This window comes from Triturus cristatus, chromosome 6 (assembly GCF_964204655.1).
Source record: "Triturus cristatus chromosome 6, aTriCri1.1, whole genome shotgun sequence".
Taxonomy (NCBI): Eukaryota; Metazoa; Chordata; class Amphibia; order Caudata; family Salamandridae; genus Triturus; species Triturus cristatus.
In genome coordinates, this window is record NC_140589.1 from 107798667 (window position 1) to 107814762 (window position 16096).

The 16096-nt window shown below is 49.5% G+C and overlaps 1 protein-coding gene across 3 annotated transcripts in view; it reads right to left on the reverse strand.

Moving 5' to 3' along the window:
• Positions 1–16096, reverse strand: part of LOC146816467 (uncharacterized) — a 589990-nt gene that overhangs the window by 38411 nt on the left and 535483 nt on the right. The window lies entirely within an intron of this gene.

The following is a 16096-nucleotide window of genomic DNA, read 5'->3' on the forward strand; positions in this document are numbered from 1 at the left end:
GAGATGTGCATACCAGGATGGCGGGATGTTGGAAGGCTCACCTCACTGGAATAGATGGCGAAGCACCGCCTGGCCCACTGCCGCATCCTTCGTAAGCTCAGCATCCAGGCAGTAGTGTCTGGAGAAGGTGTGCGGTGACTTCCACGTCGCCGCTCTACATATGTCCAAAATCGGCACTCCAGCGAACAGTGCTGCTGATGTGGACATCGCTCTGGTGGAATGCGCTTTCACCCTGTCTGTCAAAGGACGACCGGCCCCGTCATGGCAGAATGCTATCGCTGAGGAGATCCACCATGAGATTCTCTGTTTCGTTAGAGGCATACCCATCCTTGGCCTACTGTAGGCCACAAATAGCTGAGATGACTTCCTGAAGCTCTTTGTTTTGTCTATGTAAAACTTTAGACACCTTTTGAGGTCCAGAGAGTGGAGCGTCCTTTCTGCTGCCGTGGTAGGGTTTGCAAAGAAGGAACGGATAACCACCGGTTCATTGAGGTGAAAGTCTGAAGGCACCTTCGGTATGAATTTGGGATTTGTCCTGAGCACTACCCTGTCCTGATTGAACTGCATGAAGGGTTCCTGAATGGAGAGAGCTTGAAGCTCGCTGACTCTCCTGGCAGATGTTAGAGCGAGCAGCAGAGCCATTTTCCATGAAATGTACTTGATGGAAGCTCGATGAATGGGCTCAAAAGGGTGCCTCATGAGTTGGTTAAGGACCAAATTGAGGTGCCACGTCGGTGGGACCCGTCTAGGTCTTGGGAAGGACCTATATAGTCCCTTTAGGAACTGTTTGATAAGCCTACTGGACCAGAGAGACGGGCCTTTGTAAGTCCTGGTGAAACGTGAAATGGCCGCCAGATGCACCTTTATAGATGCATGCGCCAATCCCGACTGTGCCAAGTGTAGTAGATATGGCAATATCTGTTCAGGTGTGATATGGAGTGGGCGCAGGCCTTTCTCTAAACACCATACGCAGAATCGTTTCCATTTGAGAGAGTAGGTTTTGTTGGTACTGTCCGCTCTCGCCTTTGCCAGCACGTCCCTGCATTCCTGCGGGATGTTTAAATGACAGAACTCTCTGTGCTCAGGAGCCAGGCGGATAACCTGAGCGATTGCAGGTTCGGGTATTGCACCTGCCCGTTGGACATTGTCAGCAGGTTCGGGTGCTGTTTCAGACGAATCGCTGTCCTGATGGAGAGGCGATGAAGATCCGAGAACCAGTGCTGCCTCGGCCAGAACGGAGCAATTAGGATCAGGGTACATGGCTCTGCCTTCATCTTCCTGAGGACCCTGGAAATCATCGGAAACGGCGGAAAAGCGTACGCAAATACGCTGAACCAGCCTATGGAAAAGGCATTTCCGAGTGACCTTGGTTGGGGATGCCAGCTTGCGTAGTTTGGGCATTTGGCGTTCTCCTTGGTGGCAAACAGGTCGATTCCTGGGACCCCCCCTTTCCGAGAATATCTGAGCTAGCGTATTCTCGTCGAGCTCCCATTCGTGGGAGAGGGATTTCTGTCTGCTTAGGGCGTCTGCAATGGTGTTGTCCTTGCCCGGGACATAGTCCGCCCTGAGAGTGATCCCATGGAGAACAAGCCAGTTCCAGATCTTTTGCGATTCGCGTGATAGAGTGAGCGAACGCGTTCCTCCCTGTTTGTTGAGATAGTGCATCGTCGTGGTGTTGTCCGTTCTGACGAGCACCTGGGAGTTCTGGATGCGTGGTAAAAAGGCTTGTAGCGCCAGATACACAGCCCTCAATTCCAGAAGATTGATATGGAGATGCTGCTCCTGATCTGTCCATTTGCCGCTTACTCGGAGGTCCTGTAGGACGGCTCCCCAGCCTGCCAGAGATGCATCGGTGGTGATCACCAGCGGCGCTGCTGGAAGCAGGAATGGCAGTCCTATAGACAAATTCCTGTGATCTCTCCACCATTCCAGGCTCTTGGATATTTGCGGTGTTATCCTCACAATGTCTTCGAACGAACCTGTACTCTGAGTCCATTGGCTCGTGAGGGCTTCTTGCAATGGACGCATCCGAAGTCTGCAGTGAGGGATGAGGAGTATACAAGAAGACATCATTCCTAGGAGTGATTTGTAGGTTCGAACTCTTAGGGACTTCCTTGATGCCACAGCCGTGGCCAGAGATATTATCTTGTTTTTCCTTTCCTCTTAAGGGAATGCCCTTGCGCATTCCGTGTTCAAGGTCGCCCCGAGGAAGGTAATGCTTCTTGTTGGGGACATATAGGATTTCTGGTGATTGAGAGTCAATCCTAGATGTTGAAAAAGATTGGTGCAGGCGTTGGAGGATTTGGTTGCGCCTGCAGCTGAAGGTGCCTTTACCAGCCAGTCGTCGAGGTAGGGGAAGACTTGGTGACCCATTTGACGCAGGAAAGCTGCCACAGGTGAAAGGCACTTGGTGAAAATCCGCGGAGCGGATTTGAGGCCAAACGGCAGGACCTTGAATTGGTAGTGCTGTCCTGCCACCTCGAAACGTAGAAACTTTCTGTGCCCCCTGAGTATCGGGATGTGATAGTAGGCATCCTGAAGATCCAGCGATGTCATGAAATCTCCTTTTTCTAGAATGCCTAGTATTTCTTGGATCGTCACCATCCTGAACGACTGACTCTTCAGGAAAGAGTTGAGTGCCCTGAGGTCTAGAATGGGCCTCCACTTCTCCTTCTTGCGCATAAGAAAGAAGCGGGAATAGAATCCTTTCTCCCTCTGAGACGATGGAACCCGCTCGATCGCTCCTTTCTTCAACATCGCAGATATTTCTCGGAGTAGCAGTTGCAGATGTTTGTGTGTGAACCTGCGGGGAGGGGTTGCAGGTGGGATGGTGGTGAATTCCGGGGAATGGCCGAATCTTATTAATTGAAGTACCCATCGATCTGTGGTGATGAGATGCCAATTTTTTAGGAAATGGGTCAATTTGCCTCCAATCTTTGATGAGGGAGATAGTCGCTGGACTGGCTGGAGTAACTGGTCACTGGCGTCCGCCGGTGCCCCTCTTCTGGTTTTTACCCCTGAAGTTTGATCTCCCATAAGAAGTTTGACGACCTTGTTGTTGTTTCTGCTGGTACTGGGATTTATTCTGGAAGGAATACGAGGATCTATTCTGATAGGATCCCCTGTAGGAGGACTGGCCTCTGGACTTGTTGCCTCGAAAGGACTGATTCCTTGCCTGTAAAGTACCAAGCACTCTAGCCGTATCAGTGTCTTTCTTGATTGCTTGGAGCGCCTCGTCAATTTTATCCCCGAAAAGGTGTTGGCCGTCGAAGGGCATGTCCAGGACCTTTGTCTGCACTTCCTGCCTGAACGATGTTGCCTTCAGCCATCCCTGACGGCGCAGGACTGCAGCCCCAGCCAGTTGACGAAAGCCTGTCATGGCCACATCTATGGCACAATCAATGATCTCAGCCGCCGAGGTTTGGCCCTCAGTAAGTAGTGCCTTGACCTCCTCCTGAACTGCGCTTGGCAGCTCCGCTATATATGGGGCTATATCTTCCCAAAGTTGGCGGTTATAACGCCCTAACAGGGCTATGGAGTTGGCCACCTTGATGGTCATTGCCGACGTGGTAGAAAACCCTTTACCAATCGTGTCCAACTTCCTGCCTTCCTTGTCTGGTGGGGCTGACAGAGGAGAGGAAGGGTTTCGAGAATTCTTCTGGGCCGCCTGGGTTACCACCGAATCCAGTTTCGGGTGCCCATTAAGGCAAGCTGGCGCCGTGGATGGAGCCTTGTACTTTTTATCCAGGCGTGGAACAACCGCAGGTACGGAGGCCGGCGTCAGCATCAGTTTTTTTCCCTGGTCCCAGAGAAAGTCAATAATTGGGATTGACTTCGTCGTCTTCTTTGTCTGCTCCTTGAAGTCATGCAAGAAGCACTCAGTCTCAGTCGATTCCATCACCATATGAAACCGCGTCGCTGCTCTTTCTACTATCTTATGGAAACCGCCAATATCCACTGGCGGTGAATCTGCTTGGCGCGGTTGCGGGGAAGGTGGGGAGGATGCCACATACTCCTCCTCCTCATCCTGATCTGTCTGGTCTTCCTGGACTTCCCCCTCTTCCATCTCTTCAGCCTCCTCATCCGATGACACTATCACCTGAGGTGGCACTTTCTCCTGGCGGACCTGGGTAGTTGGTCGTGTTTGAGTTGGGGCTGTCTTTGGTGGATTTGTAGTAGGCATCGGGCCCCCTGTCTCAAGCGCCGGTGATTCCGGGAAACATTGTTTGTAGTCCCGGATAAGGTATTTGAGGTCATTAACAATCGACAGGGGAAGGCATACCATCGGGGTGACCTCCGTGCGAACCTGCTCCCGGACCGGGAGTTCCTGGTAGGTCATCTCCTCCTGTTCTTCGTCCGTGCTCTGACATTTGACGTGCAGCTCAGAAGGGGAAGTAGCCTGATCCAGGAATTCTTCTTCAGACTCCTCACTCTGAAGAATCTCCATAGGCAAATGAGTTTGCACCTTACTTGGAGACGTTGTTTCTGGTGTAATCTGTTTCCTGGTCAGTTTGCCAGATCCAGAACCCTGTACAGGATCCCCTGCCGTCGTCAGTGTTGTTGTCGACAGTGGTAGGGTCATAGACGACGTTCCTACTAGTTTAGATTTCTTCCATGGCTCAGAAATATCTATGGACGACGACGATTCCTCCGTCGTCGACGCCCTTCGTCGTCGACGACGCCAACGCCTTCGACGTCGACAACGCCTTCGACGTCTGCGTCGACGACGCCTTCGACGTCTGCGTCGTCGACTCCCCCGTCGACGGGGGGCTCCTCATCGACGATGTCGTCGTCGACGGGATAATCTTCGTCGTCGACGAGGTCTTGGACGTCGACGACGGCTTTAGCAGTATAACAGATGAAATAGGTGTACCTGCTGACGACGAAGGGGTGGTCGTCGTCGACGAGAAGACTGACGACGCAGTCGTCGTTGACACAGTTGTCGTCGCTGTGGAGACATGACCTGGCGCCCCAACTCTTTTTTGCGCTGAGGAGGTTGTCGCAATTTTGCTGGCCGACTGGGTAGGCTTCTTAAAAGTCTGAGAGTCCTTGTCAGACACTGAAGATTTTGAAGATCTTGCCTCTGAAGACTTCTTGTGTGCCTTCATAGGAGGAGTGTCTGAGGGGCCAGGAGACGTAACTCTCTGCCTCTTCAGGGAGACTTGAGAGGTTCTTGAAAAGCTCTCCTCTGAGGATACCACACTCTCCCTGTCCTTAAGCCTGTCCAGCCAGATAAGCAGACGACCTTCTCTGTCCCTCAAGGTCTTGTGAGGGAAAGACCTGCATATTTTACAGTCCTTAGGCACGTGGTCTGGATAAAGGCAATATAGGCAGAGGTCATGCTTGTCGTCCACATGGAGCCTCTTCTTCCCACATGAAGAGCAGGCCCTAAAAAGGGCTTTCTTCTGGGATTCAGACATGCCAGAAGTTTTAGAAGAAAGAAATCACTCACTGCAGTAATAAGTGGCCTGAAGCAATCTCAGTTCAAGTCCTTGAAGAAATAAGTCACTTTAAAAAGTGAACAATCTGGTTTGAAAGAAATCCTGAGGAGAACTCAGGCTGGAGACTCCCTAGCACAACGTGCGGTAGAAAATCTGAGGGACAGCCTCCTGTCAGTAAGGTTCTAGAGGGAGGTGACCGCTGATTGGCTGGCTCTAAGAGTTTGGTCCTTTTTGCATAAGGAAAAGGATAGGCTACTAAGGGGAGGCCCTTAGGCCTATTTTTCTCTATGTATGTCTATAGGACATTACTTTTCTATGTACCGGAGGCTCCCGTCTCGACGACGGGGAATGATTCAGGCATGTGAATCTATGAAAGACACCCCTAATACTGGATAAGGTGTCTTCGGTGTTGGTCGTGACGCTGATGGTGTTTCTGTAGATGATGGCGATGCTCCTCCTGTTTTGTTGACACGGTCCTTCCGGGTGATTTTGTAGCCGTCCGGGATGGCTATAGCAATGTCGGGGGCTGAGGAGGCGTTCATCCAGGTTTCCGTGAGGAAGGCGACGTCAGGTACTGTTGTGTCGAGGAGGTCCCAGAGTTCGATGGCGTGCTTGTGAGCGGAGCGGGTGTTGAGGAGGATGCACTTGAGGTGGTTGTTGTGGTTTGGTTTGGCGGGCGGGCGGGGTGCGGGGTCTGAGGCAGGTGAATTTGCAGGCTTGACAGGTGAAGGGTCCGTGGGTGCGCCTTGGGGTGGCTTCATAGCGGGTGGTCGTCCGGTGTTGAGTGCGTTGAGGGCAGAGGTGTCGTACTACAGTCGGATGTCTTGGTTCCTGCGGGGGCCAGGGGTTCTGGCGCTGGGCGCGGTCCAGGCGCAGATGGCCGCAGACGGGCTTGCCTTTGGCACGCCAGCGGTGCACCCGCTGCGCGTGTCCGCGCAGTCTCCTCCAGTGGGAGGGAGGAGCAGCTGGGAGCGGGGCGGCGAATGGGCGTCGGGGAGCGGGTACAGAAGAGAAAAAGGGGCGGGGCCACCAGAGAGGGGTGCGGGGTGGGGGGTGAGGGGCACAGAGCAGGAGAAATACAGTCACAGGGAGTGCAGAAAACAGAAAAGAGCTAAACACAGGGCACAAAGCAAATACAATAATGGGCACAGTAAAAAACACAAAATACTCAGAGCAGACGGAGCACAGGAGCAGTGGCGAACTCGCGGCAGCAGCGGTGAAGGTCCTGGTCACACACAGGGAGCCGTGCGGTGCGTGGAGCCACCGGCCCTGCGAGCAGGGTCAAGGGTCACAGTTCACCACCACGCGGTCTCCTCCATAAATGGCCAAGTGGGAGGGAGGAGCAGGCGGGAGTGGGGCGGCGAATGGGCGTCGGGGAGCGGGTACAGAAGAGAAAAAGGGGCGGGCCGCTGGGCACAGAGCGGGAGAAATACAGTCACGGGGAGTGCAGAAAACAGAAAAGAGCTAAACACAGGGCACAAAGCAAATACAATAATGGGCACAGTAAAAAATACAAAATACTCAGAGCAGACGGAGCACAGGAGCAGCGGCGAAGGTCCTGGTCACACACGGGGAGCCGTGTGGTGCGTGGAGCGACCGGCCCTGCGAGTCCAGTAAGTTTGCACAGAGTCCAGTAAGTTTCCAAAGGTATAGCAGAGGATTAAGTAGATAATACCTTATCTCAATTCTGAGCAGTTAGGCTGTTTAGAGGGTAGTGTGAATGCCTTTGTTGTACACACTCATACAAGGCAGGAACACACACTTAATGACTAACTCCAAGCCAATGTTTGCAAAAACTTTACTTTAGTTGGTTTTACTTTAGGAACCAATTGGAATGCAGTTACAGTTAAGTAGACTTTTCAGAAATATAATACTTTCAATATACAGTTGGCAAATGTTTGTATAACAATTCAAAATACTTTACAGGTGCATGTAATCCTTTTCAATGTGAAAGAGATACTTTGTATTTTTCTCAGAATCAACACTTCATGCAATACAGAGATAAAACAATTCAATCCTATGGGAGGAAAGACCGGTATATCCTTTTCAGGAAAGCACTCGACTTGCAAGAACAGTCTTCAGAAGATTTGAATAACACTGGGCAGGAGTCAGACCAAGGTAGGTGCTGCACCTCCATTGGCACTGGTGCAGAGGTCGCTGGGCCCAATGTTAGCCTATGGGAGCTGGGGGCACCTAGAAGAGGCACCAGTTGCAGGTACCTGTGCTTCAGGGACACAAGCCCTGGGGGTTGAGGGCAGCACTGTAGGGGCCATCAAGTAGCACCAAAGCTGCACCACCACAAGGGAGTTACCCACTGGCCCTCATGACCAACAAGGTTGAAACCCACCTGCATTTAGCAGGTGGGAATAATTTAGGACTTCATGACTAGGCCTGCATTCCTCATCCTACAAAGGATCTATGAATGGTTTTATGATGCTTCAAGAAATATTTATAATGGAGCTCAGATCGACTGTACTTTGAGCCAGTCCTCAGACCCCCAACTCTGTAACTGATCTCACCAGCAGGGATGTGGAATTCCTATAGCCAGACACCCAGGACATATTGTTTAGGGTCAATGGTAACAAGTTTTCATGTGTACTTTGTTCTTGGGACAAGAAGGCCCAACCCCCTGTAGCACAAACCCTTTCGCTGCCAGTTTGCAGTACCACATTATGGATCAGAGATCGACACTGTCTCCAGTTAAGGTAATATTTTTGTCCATATGTTAATGCTGTTCAAACTTGTATTTATGATTCATTAATTGAAAGCCTTTATTATGGAGAGGGCTCAAAGTAAATGGTGTAAGCTCTGACTGTACTACTGACAGTGTTCCAGTATAAAAATGTGTACTCACGTTTTCAAAGATTAGCAATATGAGGCTAAGTATAATGCTCCAAGAATGCTCTCTGATTTGATGAAAATACCTACTGTAACCTACTGTAAAATCTCAGGTACCCTTTCTTTGCAGCATCTTTTAGTAACGTGTTAATGCATGCTAGTATTTCCCAAAAACATTCCTAATGGAAAATCAGAGTAACCAGTCTCAATAAGATTATGGGAAACACAAACAATCAAGCATTGGCAAAGCCAGTAGGTATGAAATTGGTGGTCAGCTTTTTAGTTTTGTCAATGTGTGAATTTTTTGGGCATGGATTTTGAAAATGTTATTGGTGTGGGAGAGGCTGGGCCCTCATCATTAAAACAAACATTGGCAAACGCAAAAATAGTTTTTGGTCTCAACAAGCACACACTGACACACTAGTTACTGACACTGAACAAAACTACTTTGTGTGCAGATCTGCTTCTCAGTGAAGCCAGCTGATACGAAGAGACAGAATTTGAATAAACGCAAAAGGTCATGGTCAACGCCAAACCAAATTAGGGGCCCCATTATTGAAGAAAGACTCAAAAGTGCACCCATGGTATATGTCCTTGCATTAAGTGCAGCTATACGGCTTTCGTGAATTTACTGAAGGACAAAAAAATAGTACTCCTAGAAAATACTTGTGAATTGCATTTTAGCATGAGCAACTATGTATGTGTAGATTTGCACATGCAAACATCTGAGAGTTTGCAAGTTCACTTTCCCTCCAACCACTTTTTTCCCCCCAACTCTGGAAGACTGTTTGTGTCTGCCATTGTCGGGAGTACATTTCCAAAATTTCTCAGTATGGGAAAAGATTAGAGAGTTGTTGAGAACCCTTAAAACATGCAAGTTAGTAGGTTTGCACAGACTAAAAAGGACATTATAACCCTGGAACTATTGCTTACCACTACCTTCAGCCCCAGTATGCAGATCTGCGGAAACGTAGCAACATAAGGGGATTGCAAGAATTCAAACACTACTATGGTATGAGCTCTGGCATAATCAGTGAGGCTACATCAGAGCTCTTATATAATGAGATTGCTGCCATAATTTGTCGTCGCACTACATGGCACCAAAGGGACAAGTGGATTTTCTTACAGGACAAGTGGATTTATGACGCAAGCTGTCCCACGTACAAGTTGATATTTTATTAAAATCCATACCCCTGTCCCAGCCTTAGAGTTTGATTAAACCAACTGTTCCTGTTTTACCAAACGCCTCTTGTATTTTGTTTTTTTCAAGTTAAGTTCACATCTTTAAAAAAAGATTTTTTAAAATTGTTTTTTGCAAATAAAACAAAACATAAAACAAAGCATGAATACACAATACACAGTGCATGGCATGTCACATTGGCCATGTAGTTTAGGCATACAACAAAGAGACTTTCTCGGTTGACGCAGGACATACGTGGGAGCAGACAAGGCGCAAAGAGAAATCATGGGCAGTGTGTAAGGAAGGGGGTTTCTGTTTCAGTAACCCCCCCCCCCCCCCCAATTTTTGCCTGATACACTTTTCCTTGGTGTGCCATGGGTCCCTGCCAATCAGGTACCCAGGGCCTGTGTGCCTTCCCTAAAAACTGTACTAAAGCCTAAACCCAATTGGCATCTCTGGCCACATGTCAGCCCCTGGTAAATGGTACCCTAGGTACCCAGGGCATTGTGACCAGAGAAGACCCCCAAGGGCTGCAGCACTTAGTGTGACACCCTTAGGGGCCCTGGACACTGACACTGACACACACACACACACCTTTTGCAGGCTGAGTGTCCTGGTGCAGAACTAAACACAGAGTCGACATGGCACACATCCCTGTGTGCCATGCCCACAAACCCACTGCCCTGGCATACATCAGCCACCCCTCTAGCTGGGTGCCCTATGCCAGTGGTGAGGACACAGGTGCATGAGCCCTGTGCCCCTCCGGTACCCATGGCCATTCCTGGGCACTGTAAGTGCGGTAATGCCATTAAGAGTATATGGTGCTGGGAGGTGGTCATTACTAACTCCACAGCAGCACAATGGCTACACTGAAGACTGACAAATCTGATGTCAAACTTCTTAGCACATTAAGCCCACACTGACGCTAGTGTGGGATTTAATGTAAAATGCACTACAGAGGGCTTTTTAGAGATGCCCCCTGAAACCTAACCTACAATCCATGTCTTGCCTGAGAGGCTGCCTAGGCTGCCACACAGCAGACATGTTGCTGGACCCCTGGGTGGAGAGCCTCCGCGTTCCTGGGCCTGCAACAATGCACATCCTGGGCGAGGTGCTAGGTCTCCTCCCCCAGGATGGGCAGGGGGAAGCTTCAAAGGCATGCCGCCTTTGTGAGCTTCTCCAGGCCACTTGCTGTACTCAGCAACTGGCCCCCACCGGTTCTGACCCCACTCTGGGGGAAACCCTACGTGAGGAAAGGGGGTGTGCTAGCCTGTGCCAACTCCACCCCTCAGGTGGGAGAGGCGAGGTGAAGCACAACTCCGGGCTCCGGCCATCTTGAGGATGGGGAGTCCTGCCCAATTACAGCTAGGCTCCTGCCCCCCTCCCACCAGAGAGGAGCAGGATAGGGGGTGTACTCACCCCAGGACAGGGACCCATTGGTCCCTGCCCTCACCCTACCTGTAACACCCCTAAATTTTGTATTTAGGAGCACCCTGAACCTTTCTTCCTCAGATCCCGATTCAAAAACAAGTAAGAAGATCAAGAAACCAGAAGACCCGCCGCGCAACTGCTAACAAGAGGTTGATCCTTGAACCTGCACCTGTGGAACTCCGGCGCCTTCAGTGGTCAGCAACCTCAAAAACTCCAGAGGACCTTGAGACTCTACCAAGATTGGGACTCCAACGAACAGTGGTTCTGCTCAAACAGCAATGGTGCCAGCCAGGAACCGCGAATCCAGCACACTCTGCACCCGCCGAACCCGGCCTGTGCGCCGAGTGGACAAAGACCCTGAGGACGACGTCCCCCCGGCGATTCTGAAGTGGTATCCAGTGCCCAAGGACCCTCCTCGACGACCCAGACGATGCCTGCAGCCTCAGAACCAGGGACCCCTCCAACCGCAACCAGCAGAGGGTACGATTTTCCAATGTCAAAAGACACCCCACGGCCCCTTGTGCCCAACTCCTGGGTGCATACCTATCCTCCTAGATCCCAACTTACCCCTCGAAGTGTTGGTCGCTCCTGAAGATCCTCCGTCCCCGAGCTTGCAGCCTTTGTTCACTTTCCAAGATCTCCATTGAATAACATTGAGCGCCCGACGGCTCAAAAGCCCCCCGCACCCAGCCGCCAGAGTGTCCCTTGCAGTGCAACCTATGTTCTAATCTACTTCCCCATTTGCCCTGAGCAAGTGACCAGGAGCCCAGCTCCCACAGCCGCGTGGCCTGCTCGCCAGCAGCCGCCAACCGAAGGCCCCCTGCCTCTCATTGGATAACATTGGGCCTAACTACCTCTGCACCCGGCTGTCCCTGTGCCGCTGAGGGTGTGTCAACTGCACCTACCTGACCCTGGGAGACCCCCCCGAGTCTATGGCCAGAACCTTAACTCTGCCAGTCGAGTACTTACCTAAAAGCCGATAACTCACTTTTCTTCCATAGGCTAACATTGACTGGTTTCACTTGGAAATTCTTCGAAGTGTGGAGTTTTGGAACTTTAAAATATTCATCTAAAATCAGCCGAACAACGAATTCTGATTTACTCACCTGTTATTAGGAGACACCTCAGTGTTGCATCTTGAAGCTCAGTAATGACCCTGAAAAGTAATTTTTTGATTTTTGAAACTTAAAAATATTCTTTAAAAATTGTGCTAACGATAAAAACTTAATTACTTGCCTGTTTTAGATAGATGTCCCAGTGCTGAACCTAGGAGCCCAGCACTGGATTACAAAAGTAACGAGAATGATAAAGTTACTTACCTGTAATCCTAGTTCTCTTCCAGGGGTATCCTCATCAAAGTCATAAGCACTGAATATTCCCGCCCATGTACGGGGACCCCGGAAACAATAAAAATTATATATGAAAAACACATATATACAGCTCTGTATATGTATAAACACATTATTTTTTCCAAGCCAATGCAGCCCCCATAGTAGGCTAGACAATGTAATAATAATGAATGTAAACATTCCCAAATAGATATAAATATCTAAATAAACACCATAGGGATACAAATGCACCTGAAAACTTTTTTTTCTTTAATAAGTCAAACCTCATGAGAAAGAAAAAAAAACACTGTGCCAAACACAGATAAAAAAATATTGTCAGCCTGCAGGCTGCATTGTAATACAATACCATAGAGACTGAAAAGCCTTGTACAGATAAAAACTGGCACCGTGCCTTTAAGGCAGCCCTGATCCCAAGATCGCTTCATGCCTCAGGGGTGACAGTTGGGTCAGTTGTTCTTTGCGGGACCCGTAGGTCTAGACACAAATATATACTTTCAGATTTAAGAATAGCATCCTCTCATTTGCCTGGGGAGGCGGGTGGGTTGCTTATGACTTTGATGAGGATACCCCTGGAAGAGAACTAGGATTACAGGTAAGTAACTTATCCTTCTCTTCCAGGGGATCCTCATCAATAGTCATAAGCACTTAATAGAATAGCGAGCCCACCTGCAGGCAAATGAGAACTGTACTGAAATGAAAAAACAACCGAGATAGTCAGTTGTAGAACAGGTTCCTCAAGGAGGCTTGCCCTACTCGAGTGTCTGCTCTGGTGTCCGAGTCCAGACAATAATGTCTTGTGAATGTATGGACAGATCTCCAAGTAGCTGCTTTACAGATCTCGGCGAGTGGGACATTATTGAGAAACGCAGCAGTAGCTGCTTTTCCTCTTGTGGAATGTGCCTTAGGTAGAGGCCACAACGGTTTTTGAGCTAGTTGGTAAGCCAATTTAATGCTGGACACAATCCATCTGGCAATAGAGCGTTTAGATGCTGCAAAACCTGTACGGACAGCACCATAGTTTACAAACAGTTGGTCAGACTTTGATAGTCTTAGATTTATCCAGGTAGAATTTGAGAACTCGCTTAAGATCCAAAGAATGTAACGCCCTCTCAGCTGGCGAGGAGGGGTTGGGAAAGAAAGTTGGTAGCGAGATAGTCTGATTTACATGAAAATCGGACACCACTTTAGGTAAAAAAGATGGATGTGTCCTCATAACCACTCTATTAAGGTGAAAAACCGTGTAGGGTTCTTTTGAGCAAAGGGCTTGCATTTCACTCACCCTACGTGCTGAGGTAATAGCTACCAAGAAGGCTGCTTTCCACGTAAGGTGCTGTAATGTAGTCTTATGTATGGGTTCGAAAGGTGGACTCATAAGCTTTGAAAGAACCAGGTTCAGCTCCCAAGATGGCGAGGGAGGCCTTATTGGGGGGTAAACCTTTTTGAGGCCCTGCAAAAAGTCCTTCACCACTTGTAGTTTAAAGAATGAATGCTGAGAGGGAGAGCGCCTATAGGCCGTAATGGCCGCCAGGTGCACTTTGATGGAGGAAAATTTCAATCCCGCCTTGGCTAAGTGAAGTAGATAAGGTAGAATCACTTCCTCTTGACCTTTTGTAGGGTTATATTGATTTTGAATACACCATATGTAAAATCTCTTCCACTTACAGAAGTATGAGTGCCTTGTAGAAGGTCTCCTAGCTTCCTTTAATATGGTCATACATTCCTGAGGAAGGTCTAAATGGCCATACTGGAGGACTTCAGGAGCCATGCTGTTAAGCTCAGTGAGGGAAGGTTGGGATGGTAAATCCTCCCCTGCATCTTGGTTAGCAAGTCCAGCTTGCACGGCAGACGCCTGTGCGGGCAGATCGATAGATGAAGGAGATCTGGGTACCACCACTGCCTCGGCCAGTCCGGTGCTATCAAGATCATCTTGGTGGCTGAGTGTTGCAGCTTGGTCACCACTGTCGGGATTAGCGGAAGAGGAGGAAAGGCGTACACAAATGTCATTGACCAGTCGATCAAAAGGGCATTCCCCATTGACCCTGGTCGATAGTACCTTGAGGCGAAGCCTTGGCATTTTGTGTTGCTTTCGTCCGCGATGAGATCTATTTGCGGACGGCCCCACTCCTCGAAAATGTCCTCTAGCACCTCGTCGTTGAGGACCCAGTCCTCTGGATCTTGAAAGTGCCGACCGAGCGAATTCGCTTGAACGTTGAGCTCGCCTGGCAGGTGTACCGCCTTTATGGAAATGTTCCTTGCCAGGATCCAGTGCCATAGGGATTGAGCCTCCAGCGAGAGAGTCTTGGAACGAGTACCTCCCTGTTTGTTTAGGTAGTACATCGTGGTGGTGTTGTCAGTTTGTACTAAAATGGAACTCGTTCTGATTGAGGGCAGAAAAGCTTTGAGGGCGAGATGGACTGCCCTGAGCTCTAGCATGTTGACATGATACAGCTGCTCGCTGCTGGACCAAAGCCCTTGGGTCTGCAGAGTCCCCAGATGCGCGCCCCACCCTTGGAGCGATGCGTCGGTGATCAATGTTTGCGATGGGGGTTCTTGATGAAAAGGAATTCCAACCCGTAGATTGATCGGTCTCATCCACCACCTGATCGACTGCCTGGCTGTTGTTGAAAGACACACCTTGTCCTCCCAAAGAGAACCCTTTTGGTCCCATAATGTCCTCTAGATCCTGTTGGAGGACGCCTTCTTAACCTGGCGTTGGGCACTAGGAATATGCAAGATGCCATGGCCCCTAGCAGGGATGATATCTGTCGCGCTGTAGACAGATTGTTGACCATGATACGTTTGCCTTTTTGAGCGAGGAATAACTGTCTCTCCTCTGAAGGAAACACTTTTCCTACTTCGGAATCTATAAGTGCTCCTAGGTAGTGTTACCTTTGCGTTGGTTTGAGGGCGGATTTTTTGTAATTCACCTGGAGCCCCAATCGATGACACAGATTTAGGCAGCGTGTCAGCTATGAGCTTACACTCTGGGGTGATGGATGTAGGAGAGTAGGGTCTGCTTTCTATGTTCACCCCCACTTTTTGCTTTACTGGTTTTCGACTTAGATGTGGCTGTGGGCCTGCTAATCAGACCCACAGCCCTGCTGTTCTCTCTCTAAATTGATACTATGTACTTTACCCATTTGGATAGGATCACCTTATTGGCCCCTGTACAGTGTACCTTAGGTACCCAGGGCAGAGGTGTACCCTAGGCCTACCAGGGGCTGCAGCATGTATTATGCCACCCCAGGCCTGGCCTTCCATTATGACACAACTGGCTGATCACTCAGCTGGGGCAAGGTCGTGTAATCACTCCTTGCTTAGGTGTAGTATTCCTATACCTATCTTACATATAGACACATGTGTACCTATCAGCCACTCCTATGGCAGGCCTTAACAATCCTGGAGGCAGAGTGCTTGGTAACATGTGAGATGGTGCTCTAGCATGAGCTGAGCCTGTCTGCAGCTTTTGGAACCATGTCCTTAAAGCTGTTCTACGATATAGCCTACCATATACTCTTAAAGTGCCTTATAATCTTAAACGGTTATGGTAACTATGGTTTGGCTTTATCAAAACATCTCGTGTAAGGTGTCTAACACTTTGGAATAATACCCCCATCCCATTTCTGGGGATGAGGATATTATCCCTCCCTTCTAGAGGGAGAAGACATGTTGTAACCTACTTACCCGGTTAAAGTTAACCAGAGCCCCAGCATCACAAAATGGATGCTGCTGCCACGACACAAGTCTGACCTCCTGCTGCTGGGAGTGATCCCAGCAAGGGAGGCTTGGACAATAGGTTTCCTGCCTTGGGAGGTGCGAGCACCACCCCAGACAGGCCTTAGTGTATTGGGGCAGGG